Source organism: Triturus cristatus, chromosome 11, assembly GCF_964204655.1.
Source record: "Triturus cristatus chromosome 11, aTriCri1.1, whole genome shotgun sequence".
Lineage (NCBI taxonomy): Eukaryota > Metazoa > Chordata > Amphibia > Caudata > Salamandridae > Triturus > Triturus cristatus.
The window spans coordinates 53,663,048-53,689,468 of record NC_140594.1 but is presented as its reverse complement, the minus strand read 5'-3'; the positions used below and the strand labels follow the sequence as shown (position 1 = coordinate 53,689,468).

Here is a 26,421-nt window from a genome sequence, read left to right as displayed (position 1 = left end):
AATGAGGAGTTAAAAACCCTGCTCAGATATTGCATAATGTACATAAACATGTTCATGGAATAACAGGTACATTGTCCCAACAATTTGCTACTTGAATCCTTGAAATACTAATTCGCCACATCATGCCCTCTCCCCCTGAGATTGCAAACTGTTTAAGAAAATGTATTAGTCATACAATACCACTGATCTACGCAAATAAAGAGTAACAACTTTTTGGGCATATTCGCTGGATATCTTTTATTTCAACGCCAAAGTATCGATATTAAAAAGCGCCGGGGCTGTGAACTGAACTCTCAGCATGGCTGCTTAACCGGCACAGAGAAAGATGTGAGTACAAAACTGTGATTATGATACTGACAGAGCACACTAAAACATACAGTATGTCTAAAAAGTGGAGCAAGTAAAGTATAAATATGACATCTGCACATCGGTACAGATGGCTGTGCAATGCAAAAAAGATCTTGTGTGCATCTGCTCTTGAAACTGTCAAAAGAGTCATAAAAAACAAATATAAAAAAAGTGAAGGGCCCATATAAAACAGCTCTCGTAGAAATAGTGTTGTATATTCATAGTTGGAAATTACATCCTTATATATTTAGATATTTATAGTCTATGTTAATAAAAATAAAAAAAAAAGGATATGCAAGAGGAATATACCAAGTACGAACACCTGGTTAGAAAATGCTCGAATGGCGCTGGAAATACGCATAAGGGAAAAATCTACAGTATTCGTTTCCGCCAACGTGCTCCAAGATGATGTTTCTTTGGGGGGTTTGGTCCAGCCCCCACCTTCAAAAGTTGCCCCTGGAGTGATACTGGTGCATCTTCAATAGTGTTCAAGTATACGGCAGCCTGGGTCTGTCATTAAAAAGCGAAGAACGCTGAGGAGGAAACAAAGACACATTTTTAACATTTTCTGCTCAAACACCTTTATGAACTGTACTTTTATCCCCATTCACACAACCCGCCTTTCCACAGGTGCTAAATGTGAATCCCAACACAAAACACAACCTTCTCGGCGGTTACACTGGGGTCGTATGGAGTATGCATGAAACACGGGGCGCACACCTTCCGTCAACAATAGGTGGTTGGGTTTCGGTGAACCCCAAGCTCCTTCCCCTGTAGTGGGGTATCCAAGGTGGGTACAGTTCTACACGTGCGATAGGAAGGCATCTCTCGAAACAGACCTTCCTTGCCTGGCACACCTTTGGTAAAAATCTGGATGTAACTCAAGACACAACCCCCTCCCCACTTGTTCCCTCTGGAGTGGTGTCTTTGGGTTGGGTACAGAATGTGGGTGGAACTCAAGACATACAGTCCCCTCCCCACTTGTTCCCTCTGGAGTGGGTTTTTTGGGTTGGGTACAGAATATGGGTGGAACTCAAGACATACAGACCCCTCCCCACTTATTCTATCTGGAGTGGGGGTTTTGGGTTGGGTACATAGTGTGGGTGGAACTCAAGACATACAGCTCACTCCCCACTTGTTCCCTCTGGAGTGGGGCTTTTGGGGTTGGGTACAGAATGTGGGTGGAACTCAAGATATACAGCCCCCTCACCACTTATTCTATCTGGAGTGGGGTTTTGGGGTTGGGTACAGAATGTGGGTGGAACTCAAGACATACAGCCCACTCCCCACTTGTTCCCTCTGGAGTGGGGGTTTTGGGTTGGGTACAGTTCTGAGATGTTCCAAACGTGCAATGTTTGGAAGCCATCTCCAAGAGTTGGATGTTCCTTTCCTTGAAGACCTCCAGGCACACTTTATCTGGCCTGGTCTATGCCAAGTCCAAGCTCTCTTCCATTCGTAGTTGGATCTCCAGTGTGGGGAAGCGTGGAAGGTACCTTGCTTGGACAAACCTCTTTTGCCTGGCTGACTTTTACCTGAAACCTAGGTGGTTGGGTCCAAGTCAACCACCAGGAACCTACCTTGTGGAGTGGGGTCTTTGAGGTGGGTACAGTCTACAAACATCTGATGCTTGGAAGACAGGTCCTCAGACAGACCTCACTTGCAAGTTTGTTCTCTGGATAGGTTACATTTTCAAAACATTTGGGGGGGTGGCGGGGGGGGGGGTCGGCAGTAGATGGGACAGTCTCTTCTCAGGAATTGTTTCTCATCTTTGGATAGATATTTCTGCACGTGCCACGACAGAAACAAGCCCATTGGTGGAAACAAGCCCCATTCCCGAGTCAAGGCACGATGGATTCTCATTCATCGTACGTTCACTATGTTCCAAGTTTCTCCCTGGTTCGAGGTGACATTTTGTATCTTGTACAGGACTCTAGCAGTGTTCAGGCAGCCACCAGTGCAGCAGTCTAGGCATGTGGATAAGTTCTACGGTGCCCAGTCTATGCGCCATGAGAATCTCACATTTAGTGACAAGACGTTATGTGGTCTTTAGAGCTGCACTAACGTGTTAGTAAACATTCTCAAGAGCTGCATGGAGGCCAGAACTAAAAATCTCCGTAGCGGGAGGGAGGTGAGATATCAGACCGTCTCCAGAGCTGCCTGGAGGCTAGAACTAAGAATCTCTAGAGCAGGATGAAGTTGAGATATCAAACCATCTCTAGAGCTAACTGGAGGCTAGAGCTAAATCTCCATAGCGGGAGGGAGGCGAGCTATCAGACAGTCTCCAGAGCTGCCTGGAGGCTAGAACTAAGAATCTCTAGAGCAGGATTAAGTTGAGATATCAAACCATCTCTAGAGCTGCCTAGAGGCTAGAACTAAGAATCTATCGAGCGCGATGGAGGAGAGATATAGGACCATCTCTAGAGCTGCCTGGAGGCTAGAACCAAGAATCTCTAGAGTGGGAGGGAGGCAAGATATCAAACAGTCTCTAGAGCTGCCTGGAGACTAGAACTAAGAACCTCCATAGAGGGATGGAGGGGAGCTATCAGACCATTTCTATGCTGCTTGGAAGGTTGCATCACGCCATGGAGGTAAAATTACATGCTGTGAAACGTGACTTCCAGCAAGGACCAATGCGCAGTGAGGAGTGCAGAGCTTCAACTGTGATGATCACACCCCCAAAAATATGTTTCTTGAAATGAACTTCAGTCAAACATTTCTTATTTTTAGGCAGACAACTGCTTCCACGCAGCTTTTTCGTAATATTTCATTCTATTTTAATTCAAAGGAGATCTGTCAAGGCGCTCTGTGAAACAAGAAAACTGTACTATCACATTTTTGAAGAAATTTTAAATGCTTTTCATTAATCTCATAACTGGCATCTTGAGTAGACAATTATGACATGAGCATTAGAATCATTTTTGGAGATCTCTGAATCTTAGGATGAATATGCCTCTAGCCACAACACCTGAAAAAACGTCTTCAGGACCCGCCTGCGTCGCTGCTCTCAGGCTGCGTTCATACACAATACACATATGCCGTAGAGCTTTTGAGGGCCACAGCCGTGGTCTCCTAAACGGTCATTCAATTTTTGCTTCCGCACATCAGAGCATATACAACAGATGATGGGTCAACACATTCGTCCTGCTGACTTCCTTCACCTTGAGGGACCCCAGAAAGCCAGTGTACATTGCTCACATCCACCTTAAATGGGTTTATTTCTCTTCAGTGACAAATGTGGTTCAAAGTGCACCTACTGTTCATATTAACTTTAAATAGTTTTTTTCGCCTTCTTCAAAGTTGTTCTTATGAAGAGTTTAAGTTGCCTCGTAACTTTGCATCTGTCTACGATTTGTTTGCTTATGCGGCGATATAGCCTTGCCTAATTCACAAATAATTAGTTACATGAAACAACTGAAAGAAAGGCTAGTCATTAAAACATAAATCTAACTGGTAACAAAACTACTATACTGAATGTTTATTTATTTTTTAATATTTTGATATTTTGATTGAAAGGCTATGGCGGCCGCATTCAGGTGGCTGCAATTTTGCTTTTTGAAGCATATGCTTGAAATAAAAATCCAATAAATTGCACTAGCATGCAAAGGCCATATCGGCTGGCTTTGTCAATGCTTATTTTGAAATATGCCAGTGAATGCTATGGTTTGTGCAGAATAACTAGTTCTTTAAATGGAAATTTAGAAGTCCAGGCACTGTGTAATTAAATGCACTGCAGCAGTGCTGGGATGTGGAGGTACTCTCCCTTTCAAATTAAAGAAGTGCAGGTACTGAGTACCGGATAGTACCTGCCCATTTAAAGCACTGATTGACTACAAAAACCATGGTATCCACTGACAAATGTAAATAACCATATGACTGTAGATATAGAAAAAAGTAACACCACAAAAGGTTTAGCTTCAGAGTCAGCCAGCCAGAAAAACCTGCGAATTAAATAAAAGACCAGTCAACATTTGAAAAATGTCCACCGTTGGGTGATACGGGTAAAGAGGAAATGGGGACTTAAAAAGGGGGAGGGGCTTAAAGGGGAAGGATTACGAGGAAGGAGCGGGTCTCTTCCTCCCATCACCGTACCCCACAGAAAAACCAAAGTAATTTGGAGCAGCCTATAAAGTCCTGGGGGCGGGGTTACAACCTTACATGGTCTCTTGCAGTGCAGCCCATTCACATTCACTCCACTGTATACAACTGTTTCAGTTCATGTAACTAGTCCCCAGGAGTTACTTCTACTTCGGCCTCAACGGGCGAACAGTGCTGAATAGTGTTATACAGCGGCTCCGTGCGAGCTGAAAAGTCTGAAATACGTCCCTACACCAACAGTGGCCGCTTATACAACTCTGAGGGGGGAAATTATTTGTGGCAAACTATATATATATATATTATATATATATATATATATATATATATTCCCATACGAGTGCTCAACACTTGAGGGTGCACTCGGGAGACTGCAATCTTGCTCAGACACCGCCAGCGCTCCAACCACTCACTGAGCCTGACGCGTTTCGGACGTATCCTTAATCATAGGCTGACTCCAGTAACTGATATGGCAGCTGACATTTATTCAAATAATCTTCCTCCAATGGGATCGTTGGTTCTTCACCCAATGCCTTCTGGGATTTGTAGTGTCTTGCTGCCAAAACTCTTGCCCCAATGGGATGTGGTAAGTGAAAGTTCCTTCAGCCCTCACTGGGCCGTGAGGCGCGGGCAATGTCCATATTTATAAGCACTCTCCCCACATGTAGCGACGACGTGATTTCACGCTGTGGCCCCTTCCTTGATCCAAGGGTGGTGCTGCCCTCCTACGCCTGAGCCGGCGCGAAAATATTCCCATACGAGTGCTCAACACTTGAGGGTGCACTCGGGAGACTGCAATCTTGCTCAGACACCGCCAGCGCTCCAACCACTCACTGAGCCTGACGCGTTTCGGACGTATCCTTAATCATAGGCTGACTCCAGTAACTGATATGGCAGCTGACATTTATTCAAATAATCTTCCTCCAATGGGATCGTTGGTTCTTCACCCAATGCCTTCTGGGATTTGTAGTGTCTTGCTGCCAAAACTCTTGCCCCAATGGGATGTGGTAAGTGAAAGTTCCTTCAGCCCTCACTGGGCCGTGAGGCGCGGGATATATATATATATATATATATATATATATATATATATATATATATATATATATATATATATATATATATATATATATATATATATATATATATATAGGAAAAATTGGAAATCATGTGTCTTACTGTATACAGAAAATGTGTGGGATTAAAATGCTCCCTACCTAACAGAAATAGGACTGCTGGGACACAAAAAACAGAATAGTCTAAATAAAGTTGATTGATAAATCGTTGAAATCAGTCACACGAAAAACTGACAGCAGTAATGAACAAGTTTTGCAGCGTGAATCTTTCTGGATTCACTATGCTGTGCATTATTCCGCGATCTTGTGGTTGGGTCCGGATTCGTAGTCTTTTCTTTTTTTTTTTTTTTTTTTTGTAGCCCAGGTGGGCGTCGACGTACACCATTTGGTGCACCTCCCGTGACGTCGTCGTGCTTCCTGCGGAAGTCCCACCTTTGGGGCGCCATCTTCAGATTCTTTTTTCCGCCGTTGGGTCTGGATCGTCATCGGGAAGCTCCAGAATTACACTCGAAGGAAGAAGGAAGAAAAGCGAGTTTCGTCGATAGAAACACTAGAAGATATCAGGAAAGGAAAAGATTTCATCAGGAGCGCGAAGAAAGGAGGACCAGCGCCCTTTTTCTTCGACGGCCTTGGAGAATGCACGCTCAGAGACCCTGAGCGCAATGGACAAGACGCCATTCAAGTTCTGCCCAAACTGCCACCACAAGTTCGCGCAGAGAGACCAGCATCCGGTCTGCAACCTCTGCCTACCGGTCGATCACCAGAGTATCGACTGCAACGCCTGCTCAGCCTTCGCGCCGAAGACACTCAGGGTGAGAGAGCGGCAGAGAAGGGCCAACGCCAGCATGGACGGCAAGGGGAAGCCCCCGACGCTCTACGCTCTGGGCCTCTCCTCAGACGACGAGGACAACGTCGCCGAGACAGCCGAAAACTTCACGGTCGTAGAGACCGACATGAAAAAAGAAGACGAGGTAAGAGAATCGTCGAGCGCAAAACAAAAAGTACCTCAACAACACGAGGGTGACTCGAGAAAATCTGAGTCAAAGTCCACGAAGGGAGCCCCGGCGCCGAAAACTTCGACGTCCAAAGGGGGAACCACGGACAAGAGGCCGAGCGGATCCTTAGATAAGGACTCCCCGGTGCCGAAAGACGCCGAAAGGCAAGGGTCGTCGAAAGCATCCCATGAAACGGGCCGATCGACGCAGAAAGAACGTTCGACGTCGACGCAAGGTTCATCGAAAAGACCCGCGGTCGACGCCGAAAGCATCTCCGAGATGGAGAAGAAGAAGAGGCGGCTCGAGGCCGAAATGGAGAACATCCTTCAAAGAAAGAAGGAGTTCGACGCCAGAATGAAGGAATTCAAGATTTCAACGGTTCCATCGGCGGACGTCGAGGAGGTCGAAGACGAGTTCGACGCCGAAGGGCTGACAAGGGAACTCGAAGAGGAAGAAGAGCCCTATTATGAGGAAGAAGCCGAGGAAGAAGACCAACGGTCGTTCTACAGATCGGCGGCATCTACCAGCAACGACGTCAAATGGCACGATCTCGACACCGAAAACCCGGAAGAGCCCGTGGACACGTACCCTTCGAGGCCTTCGCCACCCGACGACATCGGGGTCTACAATATGGTGGTCAGGAGCGCAGCAATGGCCTTCGGCGTCAAACTCGACGAGGAGAAACCGAAAGCCGATTTTCTCGTCGAGACACTGCTCCCCATCCAGACAAGGAGCCAGTTCCTCCCCATGCTACAAAGCGTGATGAATCAGGGGAGAGAAGCCTTCAAGGAACCTGCAACCTGCCGGTCGATCACGCCCAGGACAGAGAAGAAATATAAGCACTCCTCCCTGGACCCCCCTTACATCAAGGGTAGCGTGACCGCGGACTCCATCATAGCCTCCACGGCCAGGAGAAGGGCCAACGTACCAGCAACTTCGGGCCCACCCCCGGATAAGGAGAGCAGGAGGATTGACCTCACAGGAAGAAAGGTCGAGAGGAACGCCGCAATGCACTGGCGCATGGCGAATTCAAATGCACTCCTCAATAGACACCAGTACCAGCACTGGGATGAGATGGGGGAGTTAGTAAAGCACCTCCCCGAAGAATTCCGGCAGAGAGCCTCTCACCTGATAGATGAAGGCAAAAACATCGCCAACTCCTGTATAAAGACGGCGTTGGATGGGGCAGAGACTTCAGCAAGACTCATGGCCATAGGGGTCACAGAGAGGAGGCATGCATGGCTAAGAATCTCGGGATTCAAACCGGAAGTGCAGAACATCCTTGGCACCCCCTTCAATGGAGAGACACTGTTCGGAGCAACAGTGGACGACAAGCTCACCCAGCTGAAAAAGAAAACGAGACGGCGAGGTCCATGGGGGCCCTACAGCTGAGGGGAATGAGGCGAGGAAATCCCTCGAGAAGACCCTACGGTAGGGGAGGAAGCCAGCAGGGGACGTCGCACCAGGCGTTCCAACAAAGTCAGCAGGGTGAAGGTCACGGACAAGGTCAACAGAAGCAAACCTGGCAATATCAACCTCGGGGCCAGTCCTTTCGCGGGAGAGGGAACGGACGTGGCCAAAGGAGGAGAGGGGGCGAACAGCCCTCGACAAAGTGACTCAGCACGCAAGAGGACGCCTACCCTCGTCAGGACCCCAAGGGTGAGGTGCAAAAAAGTGTCATCAGGGGGAAGAGAAAATTCAAGAGCCTACGAGCATACGACACCAGTAGGCGGAAGACTGAGGTTCTACCTTCAGGAGTGGCGGCGTATAACCACAGACAAGTGGATACGGAACGTTGTGCAGTACGGGTACTGCGTAGATTTGGAGAAAAGACCTCCAAACAGGAAACCAAGGGGAAGACTGAGATCGGCCCAAGAACTGGCAATACTCAGAGAAGAAACGCGGAAACTCCTGCAAAAGGGAGCCATAGAGACAGTGCCGTTCAGAGAACGCAACAAAGGGGTCTACTCAAACTACTTCGTGGTTCCGAAGGTAGACGGAGACCTCAGACCCATTCTAGACCTCCGTTACCTAAACAAGTTCATCAGAACGCAAAGGTTCAAAATGACTTCACTGCAGGAGGTTCTACCACAGATAAGGGAAGGGGACTTCATGGTCACCGTGGACCTCAAGGATGCCTATCTTCACATCCCAATAAACAGAAGGCACAAGGGCCTTCTAAGATTCAACATCGAACAAGAACACTACCAGTTCACGACCCTGGCCTTCGGATTAAAATCAGCACCAAGGGTCTTTACAAAATGCCTGTCGGCGGTAGCGGCGCACCTACGAAGGCAGGGAATACATGTCTACCCCTACTTGGACGACTGGCTGGTCAAGGCAAACTCACGCGGAAAGTGCGAGAGGCACGCAAAACGCGTAACAGACACCCTCACAAAACTGGGATTCTCGATCCACTGGGGAAAATCGATGGAACCAGAGCAGGTGAAGATTTTCCTGGGGGCAAAGATCAACTCCCGCAACAGTACAGTAGTGCCCAGCGAGAGGAGGACAGAGGCTCTACTGAAGGAGGCGAAGCTCTACCAGAAGGGGCGAGCTCTGACAGTGAGGGCTGTGAGCAAGATGATGGGGATGATGGCGTCCTGTATCCAGCTGGTGCCGAATGTACGCCTGCACATGAGACCATTCCAGGAATGGCTACAACAACAATGGTCACAAGCAAACGGAAGCTGGGAGGATCTAGTGGTTGTTACGCACGCAGTGCAGGAGGAGATAACTTGGTGGAACAGAGGCAACATAACAGCAGGGAGAAGCCTGACACCACCAATCCCAACAGTGACCATTACCACGGACGCATCGCAGAAGGGATGGGGAGCGCACATGGACAACCTCAGAGTGAGGGGTCTATGGGCCCCAGCAGATGCGGTCCGCCATATCAACTACCTCGAGTTGAAAACAATCCTGCTAGCCCTGAAGGCATTCCAGAGGCACCTGTTCAACAAGAGGGTGTTGGTCCAAACAGACAACACCACGGCGATGTTCTACATCAACAAACAAGGGGGGACACAGTCGTTCCCGCTCTCATCCCTAGCTCAGGAGATTTGGAGATGGGCCATACCTCTCAGGATAGATCTACTGGCAATTCACCTACCGGGGAAGGACAATGTGGAGGCAGACTGGCTAAGCAGGCAGACCTCAGCATCACACGAGTGGGAGCTCAATGGCCAGGAAACGGAGAAACTCTTCCGGAGATGGGGGACTCCCACAATAGACCTTTTTGCAACACGCCACAATGCAAAATGCCAAAGCTTCGCGTCCAGGCAACCAGATCAGCAATCCAAGGGAAATGCCCTATGGATAAGCTGGTCGAGGACATTTGCCTACGCCTTTCCACCGATACCCCTGTTGCACAGAGTGCTCGACAAGTGCAGAACCAGCAACATGACCCTGATCCTGGTGGCTCCGCAGTGAGCGAGGCAGACATGGTTCTCACAAATTCAAGAAATGGCACAAGGCGACCCATACAGGTTCGAGAGGAGGAAGGACCTGCTCTCAATGCAAAACGGAGAGGTCCTGCACCCAGAGCCAGAGACCCTCAACCTGGCGGCATGGCTCCTGAAGACATAGAGTTCGCGCACCTAAGATTGCCGCCGAGCACGATGCGAGTGCTACGGGAGGCGAGGAAACCAACTACACGAAAATGCTACAGCGCAAAATGGAAGAGGTTCACTGTGTGGTGCCGGAAAAAGGGCCTGCAAAACAGAATGACAAGAGACTCAACAGTACTGAGGTACCTCACACACCTTCTAAAGAGTAACCTCTGCTCGAGCTCACTAAGGGTACACCTAGCGGCCATCGTGGCCTACACCAGAGGTGAAAAAGGTGGAAGTTTCTTCAGCTCGCAGGTGGTGAGGAGATTCATGGAAGGAGCCAAAAGGATGGCCCCCCCGAAAAGGTTGCCGCCGCCGGCATGGAATCTGAATGTGGTCCTGACTGAGCTCATGAAGGCACCGTTTGAACCCATTCACAAGGCCACACTGCAGATGTTGACTATGAAAACAGCCTTTCTGGTGGCCATAACCTCACTACGCAGGGTGAGCGAGCTTCAAGCACTAACGCTGCAGGAACCCTACATTCAGATTCACAAAGATAGAATAGTCCTGAGAACGGACCCACACTTCATGCCAAAGGTAGTGTCGGCGTTCCACATAAATCAGGCTATCCAGATACCAAGTTTCTTCCAAAACCCGACTACAAACGCAGAAAAGGCACTGCACACCCTCGATGCCAGAAGAGCGGTGATGCACTACATTGAGAGAACCAAGGAACTCAGGAAGTCGAAACAGCTGTTTGTGTCCTTTGCTACTAGCTTCATGGGTAGACCAGTGACTAAGGGCACCATCGCAAGGTGGATTGCCCTCACTATTCAATTCTGCCACAAACAGGCTGGACAGGAGCTAGCGGAGGGGCCGCAGGCTCACTCCACAAGGAAGAAAGGGGCCACCGTGGCCTTCCTGGCGAACACGCCCATCCAGGACATATGCCTCGCGGCAACTTGGGCATCTGTGCACACGTTCACGAAACACTACTGCGTGGACATTCAGATGAACAAGGAGGCACAGGTTGGACAGAAGGTGCTTCAGCACATTTTCAACGACCAACGCTCATCTACCACCCAGCCGCCACAGAACTAGGAAAACCGCTACAAAATCGATGCACAGCATAGTGAATCCAGAAAGATTCACGCTGCAAAACGAATAGTTTCTTACCTGTCGGTGTAGTTTTGCAGCTTGAAGATCTTTCTGGATTCACTAGCGAACCCACCCACCTCCGCCAGGAAGATGAGGCTGGAGGAAGAGGGGGTAAAATGGAAAAGATCAAAGAAATACAAACATACAGATAAAGGAACAAGAAGGATTAATCAATCGCCTAGGGTTAAAAAAAAAAAAAAAAAAAAAAAGAAAAAAAAAAAAAAAAAGGAGGAAAGGAAAAAAGAACCCGAAGATGGCGCCCCAAAGGTGGGACTTCCGCAGGAAGCACGACGACGTCACGGGAGGTGCACCAAATGGTGTACGTCGACGCCCACCTGGGCTACAAAAAAAAAAAAAAAACCAAAGAAAAGACTACGAATCCGGACCCAACCACAAGATCGCGGAATAATGCACAGCATAGTGAATCCAGAAAGATCTTCAAGCTGCAAAACTACACCGACAGGTAAGAAACTATTCGTTACATACCTTCAGTAGACGTCTTTCTGGTGGATATGCCCTCTAATGGCAGATTTCCCACCTTCAGAATATTTCCACCGGTAGGTGGCGCCATATGGCTATGCAGTGACTTGACATCGCCACAAAGTGGCAGAGCAGAGCTGCCAATAAATCCACCCCTGGTTCTGGTGTTAGCTTCTGAATCTTTTCATTCTGCGTCCTCGGGTGCAGAGCACTTCAAACAAACTGCAGGTGACAGTGGCCGAAACCCAACTGGATGTTCGGAGGCCACAACACAGAATAGAGACGTGGGAGGGCAGTGAGGAATCTACGGCAGAGTAACTACTAAAAGGGGCGTTACCAAAATGTGTTCTTCTGATGGATACTACCAAAACTAGATTCTGCACCTTTAGAACACATACCACAGCCATATCTCCCAAAGTTGTAGGGTGTGAGGAGTCGACTTAGTTCAGCAAGGCTAGCAGGACTAAGTAGGCAAATTGGCGCTCCCATGAGACTTGAGTGTTAAAGCACTAACATGTTGTGAATGTGTTCACTGGCACCCATGTCACAGCCTGGCAAAATGTCAAGAACCGCCACCGGCCAATGCCATTGTTGTTGCAGTCTTGGCTGTGGTGGAATGAGCCTGAAGGCCTTCTGGAGGTTCATTCATAGCCAGAATGTAGCATATTATAATGCACAGGACTATCGAGCTGGACAAAGCCATTTTTTACACCATCTTGCCTTTCTTGATACAAGTGCACACCACAAAGAGCTGATCACCTACACAATGGTCTCTTGTACAATCCATGTGGAAGTTCAAGGCCCTTCTAGGACCAAACCGGTGGGAATTTCTCTTTTGAGGAATGTGTCTGAGCTAAAAATATCTGCCAGATGATAGACTGCACAATAAGGAAGAGTGAGCCATCTTTCCCGGGAAGGCAGCCTGAGTTTGCAGCACCAATTTGTCCAGGGTAAAAAGTGGTGTTGAATCCATCATCGTTCTTCAGTTCACTTTCCCACCCCAGTTTGGACCCAGCTATATGCAAATCAGTCTTGACCCTGTGCCTCATGGGAACAGTCCAGACGGAACTGCCTGAACCGGAAACAAGCATCCTGGCCGTTTTGGGGGTAACACCCCTCATCAGCCAGGCTAGCTTGAATCCAGTGGCAAAGTGAGCAAGGGACCCACGTCTGGGAAAAGCCTGCCAACTTGGGGCGAACAAAGCAAACAGAGGGAGATGATGGATGGAGTGCTGAAACTTTTCAGCCACTTACCCCTAGTCATAGACCTGGGTTGAATCCATCATCGTTCTTTAGCTCACTTCGCCACACCAGATTGGACCCAGCCATATGCAAATCAGTCTTGACCCTGTGCCTCATGGGAACAGTCCAGCCTGAACTGGCTGATGAGGGGTGTTTCCCCTAAACACCTTCCCAGGATGCTTGTTACTGGTCCAGGGAAGACCTGGCTTGGCAGTTCGGGCTGGACTGTTCCCATGAGGCACATTGGTCTAATGTGATGGATCTCCTGAAATCAAAGAGGCTTGTGGTGCTACAGCAGCGGAGGAAGAGTTGAAGGAGGACAGCTGTCCAATCTGGTGTGAACAGCCTTGATGAAACCACGCCTTTCCCTCAAAAGGGCGGTATTTGCTGCTGCGTAGCCTAGAACACTTGACGCTGTTAAGCTAACCCTCTAGAAGAGTCCCTAAATCTTCTATACTGCTGGGAAAATTGTCTGGCTGGGGACAAAGGACAACACCTTGAAGGTGCTCCTCTCTGAGCTGCCATCCCTTTTAGCACTGACTGTGGATCACTTGGAGGGTACTCCTTTGAGCTGGCATCTCTCATCACGGACTGCAGGACAACTGGGGGTGGGGTGCACCTCTCTGAGATGGCACCCTTTCCATCACTGACTGCGGGGCACCTTCGGGTGCCTCTCTGAGATGGCATCTCCTCCATCACTGACTGCAGGGCACCTTGAGGGTGCCCCTTGTGAGCTGGGCACCTCTTCCACCACTGACTGCAGGGCACCTTGGGTATGCTCCCTAGTGAGCTGGGCACCTCTTCCAGCACTGACTGCGGGGCACCTTGGGGTGCCCCTTGTGAGCTGGGCACCTCTTCCATTACTGACCGCAAGGCACCTTGAGGGATCTCCCTTGTGAGCTGGGCCCCGCTTCCATCACTGACCGCAGGGCACCTTGAGGGATCTCCCTTGTGGGCTGGGCACCTCTTCCATCAGTAACGGCGGGGCACCTTGGGGTGCTCCCTTGCGAGCTGGGCACCTCTTCCATCACTGACCATAGGGCACCTTGGGGGTGCTCTCTTGTAAGCTGGGCACCTCTTCCATCACTGACTGTAGGGCACCACAGGGGTGCTCCCTTGTAAGCTTGGCACCTCTTCCATCACTGACTGCAGGGCACTTCGGGGTGCTCCCAAGTGAGCTGGGCACCTCTTTCATCCGTGACCACAGGGAACCTTGGGTTGCTCCCTCGTGAGCTGGGTACCTGTTCCAGCACTGACTGCAGGACACCTTGGGGGTACTCCCTTGTGAGCTGGGCACCTGTTCCAGCACTGACTGCAGGGCACCATGAGGTGCTCCCTTGTGAGCTGGGCACCTGTTCCAGCACTGACTGCAGGACACCTTGGGGGTACTCCCTTGTGAGCTGGACACCTCTTCCAGCACTGACTGCAGGACACATTGGGGTGCTCGCTTGTGAGTTGGGCACCTCTTCCATCCGTGACCGCAGGACACCTTGGGGTGCTCCCTTGTGAGCTGGGAATCTCTTCCACAAGTGACTGGAGGGCACCTTGGGTGGTGCTTCCGTTAGCTAGCATCTCTTCCACCACTGACTGCAGGGCACCTTGGGGTGCTCCTCTGAGATGGCCGCTCTTCCATCAGTGACTGGAGGGCACCTTAGGGGGTACTACCAAGTGTCCTGTCTATCTCAGCTTTTGCTGAATTCAGTAAAGAAGACCGTGGGTAGGGGGAGAGTTGGTCAGAGGGGCTGTCGGTTCGTGTGCCCTACCCTTTTCTTCCACCCTTACTTTACTCGTCATCCCATCATTTCGACCTTTGCACACAAAACAAAAACATTTGTTTGAGCTTTGGGCACCTCTAGGGTGAGCGGGCGCATTGGGGTAGCAGAGAGCCGGGGGGAGAGGAGAGGGTAAAAACTGGGGTGTGAGACATGAGGGAAACCCCCACCCCCCCCCCCACCCCTCCATGCATGAGTTTTTGTTATGGTTGAGAGATTTCTATCCATTTATTGCTACTAGATTTATATAGTTAGGTCCTGTTTACTGGTTCTTTCCTGGAGGCCCAGAGCCTGGTGGGTTGGAGCCAATGCTGCAGTTACAGGCCTCTGCATCCTGGCTGGTAGACAAGGCTCTTGGACAATGGGCGAAACAAAACGTACTGTTGTCCACAGACATGTCAAAGTGGGACCGATACTGAAGGAGCGATCTAACCAGAGGCACACCTACAATTTAAACAAAAACTGCATTAAGTATCGAAGGCTGCGGGACAGCACAGTGTCTCCCACTGCGATGGAGGAGGAGGGAAAGCAACGCATTGTAGCCTCACAGACAGGATGTAATCCAGTTTAGGACTGCAGCTAAGTGTCTTAATTAGGGCGGTGTGGTCTATGGTGTTGAAAGCGGCTAAAAGATCTAATACAATCAGGGCCCGGACACCGTGATCCACCTGTCTGCACAGATCGCCCGGTGCTGACCACAGTGTGACCTTGGTACCCAGCCTGGCCTAGAGCCTGCTGGTCACTGACTACATGGCACCTTAGGGGTGGGCTCCGACTGGCGCGTGGTACTTTGGACAGGGGCAGCAGGGACCACCACCAATCACAGACAGCAGCACAGTTTATCACGAGCGCCAGGTCACTACCTCCCTCTCCCCATCTCACACTATAGCGCCTAGCTGGTCCCTCTGCAGGCGGCCACGATTCTATGTCAGTTCATGGAGGCTTCAGATTATGCTTCTCTTTACTTTACTGACAAACAGCAGCCAATTAAACTTTAAAATAGCATAACCCCAGAAGGACAACCCCCTCCATAGTATACACCAATCACCTAGCGCCCATTGGTATATATGTCCCTGGGACAATATCACTTCCTCTTTCTTTGCTGCTGCAGCAGCGAGTTAAGTCCTTTTTCTTCTTATTAACTGTGTATTTTATTGTCTTGATTAAGCGGTTATTGCAATTACTGAGCGTGATATTGGAGGTGTTGACATTTGTTTTAATTGACTGGTGCTCACTGTGGCACAGTTAGCGTGTGGAGCGGGAGTGGGACAGACCAGCGTTGCACGCGTGAGGAGCAGTCCCATTTCTACTGCCATGAGGTTCGCGCATGTGCGGGCAGCGGGATCGGTTTTTCATTCCGATCGGCTCCTTGTGCATGTGCGAGCTTTCACTGCGAGATCCTTGGTTCCTTGTGAACGCCCGACGGGGCGCATGCACAAGTTACTACTTGTGTAACGATATATCTGTAAGAGACATTAGTTAGTGATGGATTCCTTACCTTAGAATATCCCCAGGCGTCAGACTGGCTCCGGAAAGTTTTTCGTCAGCAGTACCCCTGCGTGTCGGTGGGTGGTGTCGTGCTGCTCCGCGTCCGTCTCTGGCGTCGGATGCGCCGAATTGACGTCACGGAGACTACTTAGGCGCCACCCATGCTCGCTGACGTCAGTTCTGTACACGACTTTCCACGCCAGGAACACAGAGCCATGCAAGAAACTGACCACTGGTGCCATAAAACTAGGGCCCTGAAAGGGGTGACCTTAACCCTAGAAATCAGTTCGCAGAACGGGGAGGATGGGTGGGGCGGTAAGGAATCGGTCACTAACTAATGTCTCTTACAGATATATTGTTACACAAGTAGTAACTTGTGCATCTGAAAGAGACACGTTAGTGATAGATTCCTTACCTTAGAATAGATACCCCAGCAATACCAACCCCGGTGGTGGGTCTGCAAATATATTACACCAGAAAGTCACGGAGAACAAAACGGTTAAAGAAGCAGTCTCTCCGGACCCGACTGTCAAGACAGTAATGCTTGGTAAACGTGTGCAGCGAGGCCCACGTAGCTGCCTGACAAATGTCCTGCAAGGGGATGCCGCGTCCCAAGGCAGTGGCTGCTGTTGCCCTGGTAGAATGGGCACGCAGCCACACAGGAGGCTCCTTCTTAGCCAACGAGTAACAGGCCTTGATGCAGAGAACGACCCACCGAGAGATGGTTCGTTTGTGCACAGCCCGACCTTTTTTGGCGCCCACGTAGCCAACAAAGAACTGGTCATCCACCCGGAAGCGTCGTGTGCGCTTCAGGTAGAACGAGAGCGCACGTTTTGGGTCCAGACGGTGGAGCCTCTCTTCCTCTTTTGAAGGATGCGGAGGCAGAAAGAAGGTGGGCAAAGTGATAGTCTGCCCGATGTGGAAGGGCATGACAACCTTTGGCAAGAAAGAAAGATGGGTCCTCAAAACCACCTTGTACGGATGAACAGAAAGGAAAGGAGGTTTGGAAGAAAGAGCCTGGAGCTCACTCACTCCTCTGGCCGAGGTGATAGCTACCAGGAAAGCCGTCTTGAGAGTGAGAAGACGCAAAGAACAGGTATGAAGGGGCTTGAAGGGAGCGCACATCAGATATGTCAAGACAAGGTTTAAGTCCCATCGAGGGATTATGAACAGCACGGGAGGAAACATGTACATAATGCTTTTAGGAAACGGTTAACAACCGGGGACTTAAAAAGAGAAGGCTGATCTGGAAGCCGTAAAAAGTCGGAGATGGCCGAAAGATCACCTTTGATAGTGCCCAGAGCAGAGCCCTGCTGGGCCAAAGAAAGAAGGAACAGAAGGACTTCGGAAAGAGTGGCAGAAAGGGGATCCACAGCCATAGCTGTGCAGCATGCCACAAACTTGTTCCACCTGCAGGCATATACCGTTTTAGTGGAGGGACGCCTGGCTGCCAGAATGACATCACAGACTTCGGGAGGATGATCGAAAGCGGTCAACTGTCGCCGGTCAAACTCCACGCATGGAGGTGGAGGCTGGACAGGTTCGGGTGGAGGACAGTCCCCTGCTGCTGCAACAAGATCCTCCCAAAGAGGCAGTTGGATCGGGGGAGCGATCGCTATGTTGAGTAGCTCGGGATACCAGTATCTTCATGCCCAGTCCGGAGCCACAATGATGACTTGGGCCCGGTCGCGCCGAATCTTCTTCAGCACTCTGGGCAGAAGTAGTATAGGCGGAAAGGCATACAACAGACCGCAACTCCACTCGTGGCGAAAAGTGTCGCAGAGCGAGTGCCGCTTTGGAAATTCCAACGCGCAGAACTGATGACATTGCGCGTTCTGGTGGCGAATAGATCTAACCAAGGCTCTCCCCACTGCAGAAAGAGACCTTGCCACGTCCAAGATCAGACGTCATTCATGATCCATCAGGCACGAGCGGCTGAGTTCGTCCGCCCTGGCGTTCAGGGAACCTGCCAGGTGTTGAACCACCAAGATAATGCCTTGATGTTCCAGCCATGACCAGAGGCGCAGATCCTCCTGACATAAGGTCCACAACCCCACCCCGCCCTGCTTGTTGCAATACCATATGGCGATGGTGTTGTCCGTGAACACCTGCACAACACTTCCCCGGACAGAGGGAAGGAATGCCTTCAGTGCAAGTCAGATCGCCCAAAGCTCCAACAGATTGATATGGAGCCGGGACTCCACCGGAGACCAGAGGCCTCTGATCTCCGCCTCTCCCAAGTGGCCACACCATCCCAGGAGGGACGCATCCGTCACCACTGTGTGCTCCGGTTGGGGAAGGGAGAGGGATCTGCCATTGACCCAATCGCGATTCGTGAGCCACCACTGCAATTGTCGTGCAGTGCCCTCCGAGATCTGGAAATGATCGGACAGGTTGCCCTGATGCTGTGCCCACTGGAACTTCAGGTCCCATTGCAGAGCCCGCATATACCACCTGGCATGTCGTACTAGCAGCAGGCCATGAGGCCCAGGAGCCGGAGGGTCCTCCTGACCAAAACCCGGGATAGAGGCTGAAAGATTTACAAAATACTGGATTTAAGATCAGAATCGTAGTTTGAATATCCCGGACTCGCTGCTCGGGAGGATAAACCCGAAACAGCGTTGAATCCAGAACCACTCCGATGAAGGGGAGCTTCTGAGAGGGACTCAGGTGCAACTTCGGCACGTTGATGGAGAACCCCAGCAAATGCAGGAGGTCAGCCGTAGTCTGAAGGTGGTTGACGACTGCCTGGGGCGAGCCTGCCTTCAGCAACCAGTCAGTCATCGAGGTAAGGGAAGACTGACACCCCTGACCTGCGCAGGTGAGCTGCGACCACTGCCATCACCTTTGTGAACACTCGAGGGGCGGTTATAAGGCCGAAGGGGAGCATGGCAAACTGAAAATGCTCCTGGCCTACCGTGAACCGTAGGCAACGCCGGTGGGCCAGCAATACGGGGATGTGACAATATGCGTCCTGCAAGTCCAACGCTACCATCTAGTCTCCAGGGTCGAGGGCAGCCAAGACCTGAGCTAGAGTCAACATCTTGAACTTCTCCTTCCGGAGGAAGCGATTGACGTTCCTGAGGTCCAAGATGGGGCGCAAACCCCCCTTGTCCTTCTTGGGGACCAGAAAGTAGTGGGAATAACAACCACATCCTACTTCTGGCCTGGGAACGCGTTCGATGGCCCCCTTGGCCAAGAGGGTCATGACTTCCTGTTGGAGAAGCTCGAAGTGATCCCCCGACATGCGATGGAACTGAGGTGGCATGGCTGGGGGGGGTAGACTCGAAGGGGAGGGAATAACCCCTCCAGGCGAGTTGCAGCACCCACTTGTCGGAAGTGATAGAACGCCAGTGGGGGAGGTGATGACGATTCCTGCCGCCCACTGGCGTGGGGTGCACTCCAAAGCTCAGACTAGGAAGTCTTCGAGGCAGATGCTGCGGGAGCGGAGGTGGACTGACCCGCACGCTGGCCCCCTGTGCCGCCATGGCAGCCACAAAGCCCACGGCCGTACTGAGTTTGGTTCTGCGCAGGCTTCTGACTGAACGAGTGGGCAGGGGCGCCGCTTCCGTGGCTACGAAAGGAATGAAAGGTAGACGTGGCCGGGCGTATGGTAGAGAGACCCAAGGACTTGGCCGTCCCGAGTCCTTGAAACGCTCCAGTGCACCGACTGCCTTATCGCCAAACAGGCGAGTACCATCAAAAGGCATGTCCTTGAGGGAACTCTGGCTATCCAGAAAATCCAGTGGACAACAGCCAGGCATGGCGACGTAGGGCCACTGTTGTGGAGATCGCTCTCCTAAAGAATCCGCGGTGTCCAGGCCACACCGAATGGCAAACTTTGTGGCATCCTTTCCCTCCGCTACCGCCTGGGAAAGCACAGCCCGAACATCTTCCGGACACTAAGGCAGTGTCTGCGCCACTGTGTCCCACACAGTGTGAGAGTAGCGGCCAAAAAGGCATGCAGTGTTGACTGACCGCAGCCCCAAGCTGGCAGAGGAAAACAGCCTGTGGCCAAACTGCTCCAGCTTTTTAGAGTCCTTATCTGTCGGGGCGGTAGGAAACACACTGAGAAGTGGAGGCCTGAATGACCAGGCTCTCGGGCGTAGGATGAGTGGTGAGAAAGGCAGGGTCACCCGGCACCGGGCGATGGCATCTGGCCACGTTCTTATCCACAGGGGCCCCTGTGGCTGGCCGGAACCAAGTGCCCAGTAAGACATCTGTGAGGGCGTCTAAATGGCAGCAGGGGCTCCAACGAAGTGGACACCGTCTGGAGCACCTCAGTGAGGAGATTAGTTTTTAAGGCCACCGTAGGAAGATCAAGGTGGAGGACCTCAGCTGCCCGACAGAGCACCGCCGTGTAAGAAGCGCCCTCCTCCATGGTAGGCGGAGGAGAGACAAACACTGGGTCAGAGGAGAGATAAAGGCCGCCAGCCTCCTCTAATTAGTCCGCCCAGTCCTGCTCAGTCACACTGATGAGCCAGAGGGTCTTGGACCCCTCCCAGTCGTCGTCCACCTTCGCCGTATGTGATACAGACTGCGGCGGCAGGGCATGGACTGGGGAAGGAACAAACAGTGCCGGGAACCGCGCCGGACGGGGCCGAACCGGCGCGGTGTCCCAGTGCGGATCCCAGGGAGGGACAAAATTGTCCTGGAACCTGGGCAGGGGCGGAACAAATGGCACCCACTGTGGCGGTGGGGGCGGAGCAGAGGGTGGTGCTGGGGCTGGAGCCGTAAGCGGGGGACCTTGTGGTGCTGGGGCCGGAGCCGGCAGCGGGGGACCTTGTGGCGCCAGGGCCAGAGCCAGCGGCGCAGGATCCTGCGGCGCCGGAGCCAGCAGCGCAGGATCCTGCGGCGCCGGAGCCAGCAGCGCAGGATCCTGCGGCGCCAGAGCCAGCAGCGCAGGATCCTGCGGCGCCAGAGCCAGCAGCGCAGGATCCTGCGGCGCCAGAGCCAGCAGCGCAGGATCCTGCGGCGCCAGAGCCAGCAGCGCAGGATCCTGCGGCGCTGGGGTCGGAGCGATGATGGTGGCCCCGCAAGCATTCTTTGGAGCGGCCCCCGGACTGTGAACAGCGCTGGGACGATTGCCGGACCTCAAGCAGCTTCCGGTGCCGCTCCCTCAAGGCCTTCGGGGCCATGGCCAGACAGTCCATACAGGACCGAGTCGTGGTCGCTCTCCAGGCAGTAGAGACAGACGTCGTGGGGGTCCGCCACCGACATATTGCGACGGCAGGCCCCACACGGCTTAAAACCAGGCCTCCCTACGTTCACCAGAGTAGACTCAAACTTACAGGAGACAAAAGTCTCAAAAAGACAGTAAAAAAGTGACTAAGGTGCGTGCTCTAACCGGATCTGCGCTTACTGGCGCGGAAAAAGAAAACTGACGTCAGATCGCATGGGCGGCGCCTAAGTAGTCTCCGTGATGTCATCTCGGCGCATACGACAGCACCGACTGACGCGGAGCCGCACGACACCACCTACCGACGCGCATGGGTACTGCTGACGAAAAACTTTCCGGATCCAGTCTGACGCCTGGGGATATTCTAAGGTAAGGAGTCTATCACTAACGTGTCTCTTTCAGATAAACGTGATCAGGTACAGCCTATGGGGAGAATAAGGGGTGGCTACCTCCACTAGTAATAAGACCCGTTTTTGGCAGTGTTTACTGTTGTGGACAGTTTTTGATGTGATAGGGCGAGTGAATGATTTGTAGCAGTTAGGGACAGAATAGTCAGGGCATTTTTTGGTGCATTATTACACATAAATATTTGGTTAGTTGATTAGTCTCCCCCGCCCCCCCCCCCACACTGAATTTCCTCCACACCTCCAATAGCACGATGGCGTATTACGCCTAGGAGGTCGACCCGTGGGCAGATTACGACAATTATGCAGAATTTGAGGAGGTGTCCTATGAGCACCAAATGGAGGAGCAACTGGTGGAAGCCCTGGATACCCACGAACAGGGCGCCGATTAAGGCTTTGCAGCCATTTACCAAGCCCCTGCAAAATTATGGAAAATGCAAATTTAAGGCATCATTGGGTAAGTCATCGCTACACTCCTCTGGGGAGGTCCTTTCACAGGTGGCGTCCAGTTTCATTAGGGACCATCGTTACGGCTGTTCCTTCCCTTCCGGAAACGTATCCCTTTTGATTCCAGGGAACGCTGAGGTGTCTTCAGACACGTCCGACTCTGAACAGGACACAGAAGCAACTAAAAGAAAGCGAAAAACGCATAACGTGAGCAGTGTCTCCACTAATAAGAATCTACTCTTTGACTCTTTAAAATATCGTACATCCAAGGTCTACTAAATGGGTGCCGTGTGTTGAGTTTGCACACTATGTACAGGAGAATCTCCAACAAGGCTTCGAGCGCAAGGTGTGCGCTACGTTGAGATCTGAATGCCCCAAACCAGCCTTATTGGGCAAGGTGGCTGACACACCGGAGTTGGACCCCAATATGGCCACATTTCTATTAAAGTTTTCCACGGACCCAAAACAGGGGTTGGACAGGGCCTGGAGAGGGTGCCAGGAAAAATTATATTAGATGTCTCCGGCCCTCTTACGAAAATACTTGATGCGGCAGTACAAGCCAAAGATTCCAATACCCCACTAGATGCTACAGAGATATTGGAATGGGTGCAGAGGGCACTCTGTTTCTGAGCAATGCCAATTACGCATTATCGACCGAGAGGAGAAGGTCTTTCCTAATGAGGATCAATCCGCAACTTGCAGACATGGCCACGTCCAAAGCAGGAACTCTGGCGAACGGGTTATTGTTCAGCGATAAATTTGTGAAAGAGTTGGGGGACGTATGTTGCAACATTTTCGGCACTTCACAAGGCCCAAAGAAATATCAAGGTGGTTTTCCACACTGGCCTTTTTACCAGGGCCGGACGCTTCAGGGGTCGAGCAACCGGCCGTGGATTCAATCAGTCCTCCAGAGGCTTTGACCAGAGAGGACCTGGGGGAGCCCAGCGGTCCAATTTCTATCCCACCAGAAACCGTGGTGGTAGAGACAGACATCAGAGGGAGGATACCAAGGACAGAGTAACGACAGATGCCTCCTATTCAGATAAACCGGATTCTGTGTGGGGATGTCAAAGTGGGGGGTCGCATTGCCCGGTTTATACAAGAGTGGGAGAATCGGACGCACAACCCTTGGGTACTTCAGACAGTACAGAGTTTTCAAATAGACTTTTACGCAACTCCAAAACAGACTCACAGACCGCACCCACTACATTTTTCCCATGTAGAGAGGTCTTTCATAAACAACGAAGTGGCATCACTGGTGAAAAAAGGGGCAATTGTAGAGACAGAGCCTCACAACCACGTCTTTATCAGCACTGTTTCTAGTTCCAGAGAAGGATCAGGGTTTCAGACTGGTGTTAAATATCAGGGAGTTCAACTCTTGGGTATTGTATCGCCACTTGAAAATGGAGGGCATACACTTACTTCGAGATTTGCTCTTAGAAAAGGATTGAATGGTGCGCCTAGATTCAAAAGATGCATATCTAGCGGTATCTATTTTCCCTCCACACCGGAGATTCCTACAATTCCAATGGGGAACCAAATGGTATGAATTTTCTGCCATGTCATTCGGACTTTCGTCCGCCCCTTGGTGTTTCACCAAACTCCTCAATCCATTGGTACAATTCTTGAGGGAGAGAGGGGTCACTCATTTATTTGGATGGTATCCTCATCATGGCACAAAGAGTGAATACAGTTCTTCGACATCTAGCGTGAGTTTTTGGGGTTCCAGGTGAACTCTATAGACGCGCAGTTGCCACTTCCTCGGAGGAAGAGAATTGCGATCAAGAAGGAATTGAGGAGAGCGCTTGCCTCTCTGACTACATCATTGAGCACTTTATCCAGGTTAGTCGGCCTTTTAGCCTCATTGATTCAGGCCATCTTCCTGGGTTCCCTTCATTACAGGTACTTCAGAGACTAAAAATTATGCATTTACGCAAGGGCCTGAGTTACACGTAACAGATTTTGTTGAGTACGGAGGTCAGGACAGAAATTTCTTGGTGGTTGGAACACATGGAGGCATGGAATAATCTTGTGGAATCCGGAATCCATCTGATAGTTAATTTCCTGTCGGATATGGCCAATAAGGCTTAACTTATAGGACGGTGAACAATTTTCGATTTCGGCAGGTCATCCTCACGTGGATGATAAACCAGTGGGGGAACATCCTTTGGTGTGTAAGGTGGTGAGAGGCATAAGGCTGGTGAATCCTCCGAAACCACGACACTCACAATTGTGGGATGTGGAAATAGTCCTACGTTTTCTCAGGAATTGGACAGCAAATGAGGGTCTATCTCAAACAATTATCTGCAAAATTGACTCTGTGGTTATGTTTAATTTCATGTAGACGAGTGTCTGACGTGCGAGCACTGAACTTAGCAGGTAGGGTATTCACCTGTCAGGGGTTTCATTTATTATCTCGAAAAGAACTAAAAAAAATTTAAGTATGTCTCTTAACCTGCATTTCCGCATCACAGCAAATTGTGTGTAGTACAATGTTTGAAATGTTATCAAGACTGTGCTCGAGAATTTAGAAATGATGTTGCAGGACAATTGTTGATTTCCTTACAGAGACCTTTTTGCCCAGTCACTGCCGCAACTCTAGCCAGGTGGGTCACTTGGTTGTTAAATCTGGCAGGTATTGATACGTCGGCCTTTGGAGCCCATTCTGTTAGAGGAGCCATGGCTTCTAAAGCTTTTGCCACTGGCTCCCGATTGGAAGATATTATGACTGGGGCGGATTGATCCACCACCGTAGTTGCTACATCTGTAACATCAAAAGGAGGCCCTGAGGACCCTGCAGTGAATAGTGAGGGTGGTACCCTGGAAGGAATTATTCTTTTGAAGCCTTCCATGAAGGCTTTGATGGCTGGAACTCTGAAAAGCGACAGATGTCCGTTTTGAAGGTACGCTGCTATAGCAGCTAGTTGTAACCTGATGGATGTATATGCTAAATGACATCTGTGAAGATGTAGTAAATAGCATATAATATGCTGGATGGAAACATCTAGTGGATTTATATTGTTACAGTAGATAACAAATCTTTTACATTTGGCTGCATAGCAGGCTTTAGTAGTGGGACGTCTAGCTTGTTTGATGATGTCCATGCAATCAGGCGGGAGGCTTAGGTAGCCACATTCTAGGACCTCAGGAGCCAAATGGCTAAGTTCAGCTGCATGGGGTCCGGATGCATGATCTCTCCATGGTTCTGTGTTAAGAGGTGTGGAGAGAGGCGTAGTTTTTGATGTGGTACAACGGATAGTTGTAGTAGTGTGGTTTACCACGGCTGTCTTGCCCAAGTTGGTGCGATTAAGATGAGCGTCAGCGAGTGCTGCTGCATTTTGCGTACCACTAATGGAATGAGTGGGAGAGCCGGAAAAGCGTATGCACAGATGCCTCACCAATTCATCCATATCGCATTGCCTTTGGACAATGAGTGTGGGTACCGGGCGGCGAAGCTTGGGCATTTTGAGTTCAGGTGTGTGGCGAATAGGTCTATGTCTGGATGTCCCCACCTTTGAAAGAAAGGCTGAAGAACTTGTGGATGCAGTTCCCACTCATGGATTTGTTGTCTCTTACGACTTAACAGATCTGCAACTTGATTTTGAACTCCTGGTAGATGTTCTGCTAGGAGGAAAAGGAACGGCCCATCTCCATATGCTCTGCGCTAGCTGTGAGAGCTGTAAGGAGTGCGTCCCCCCGTTTTTGTAGATAGCACATGGCTGTTATGTTGTCCGTCCGGACTAAGACAGCCTTGCCTGAGACATGATTTTGGAAGGATTTTAGGGCTAGGAATATGGCTAGTAACTCCAGATGCGATGCGATGCGATGGGTCTGTGGTTAGCACTACTTGTGGAAGCGGGTCCAGGAACGGTCGAACTTTGGAAAGGTTTTTGGTGTTGCACCACTGCAGAGAGTGATGTGTTCAACCGTCTACTACCACCAGATCTGTTAGCTGACCCTGGGCCTTGTTCCATTGGCGTGCTAAGCATTCCTGTAAGGGGCGCATCTGGAGTCTTGCATTTGGTACTACGAAGGTGCAAGAGGCCATCATTCCTATGAGTTGCATGAACACTCGAGCTGGTAGTGAGTGTTGTGGTTGGAATCTTTGCATAAGAGCTTGCATACTGTTTATACTGACTGGATTGGGGGTTGCAAGTGTTTTGGAGTTGTCTATTGTGGCACCTAGGTA

At 50.7% G+C, this 26,421-nt stretch overlaps 1 protein-coding gene across 2 annotated transcripts in view; it reads right to left on the bottom strand.

Annotated features, from left to right (window-relative positions):
* Positions 1–210: 210 nt before the first annotated feature.
* Positions 211–26,421, bottom strand: part of SEPTIN2 (septin 2) — a 321,415-nt gene continuing 295,204 nt past the window's right edge. For both annotated transcript variants that reach the window (XM_085633398.1, XM_085633399.1), the window contains exon 13: positions 211–881. The gene's annotated coding sequence lies outside the window, so the exon portion shown is untranslated. The remainder of the gene's footprint in view (positions 882–26,421) is intronic.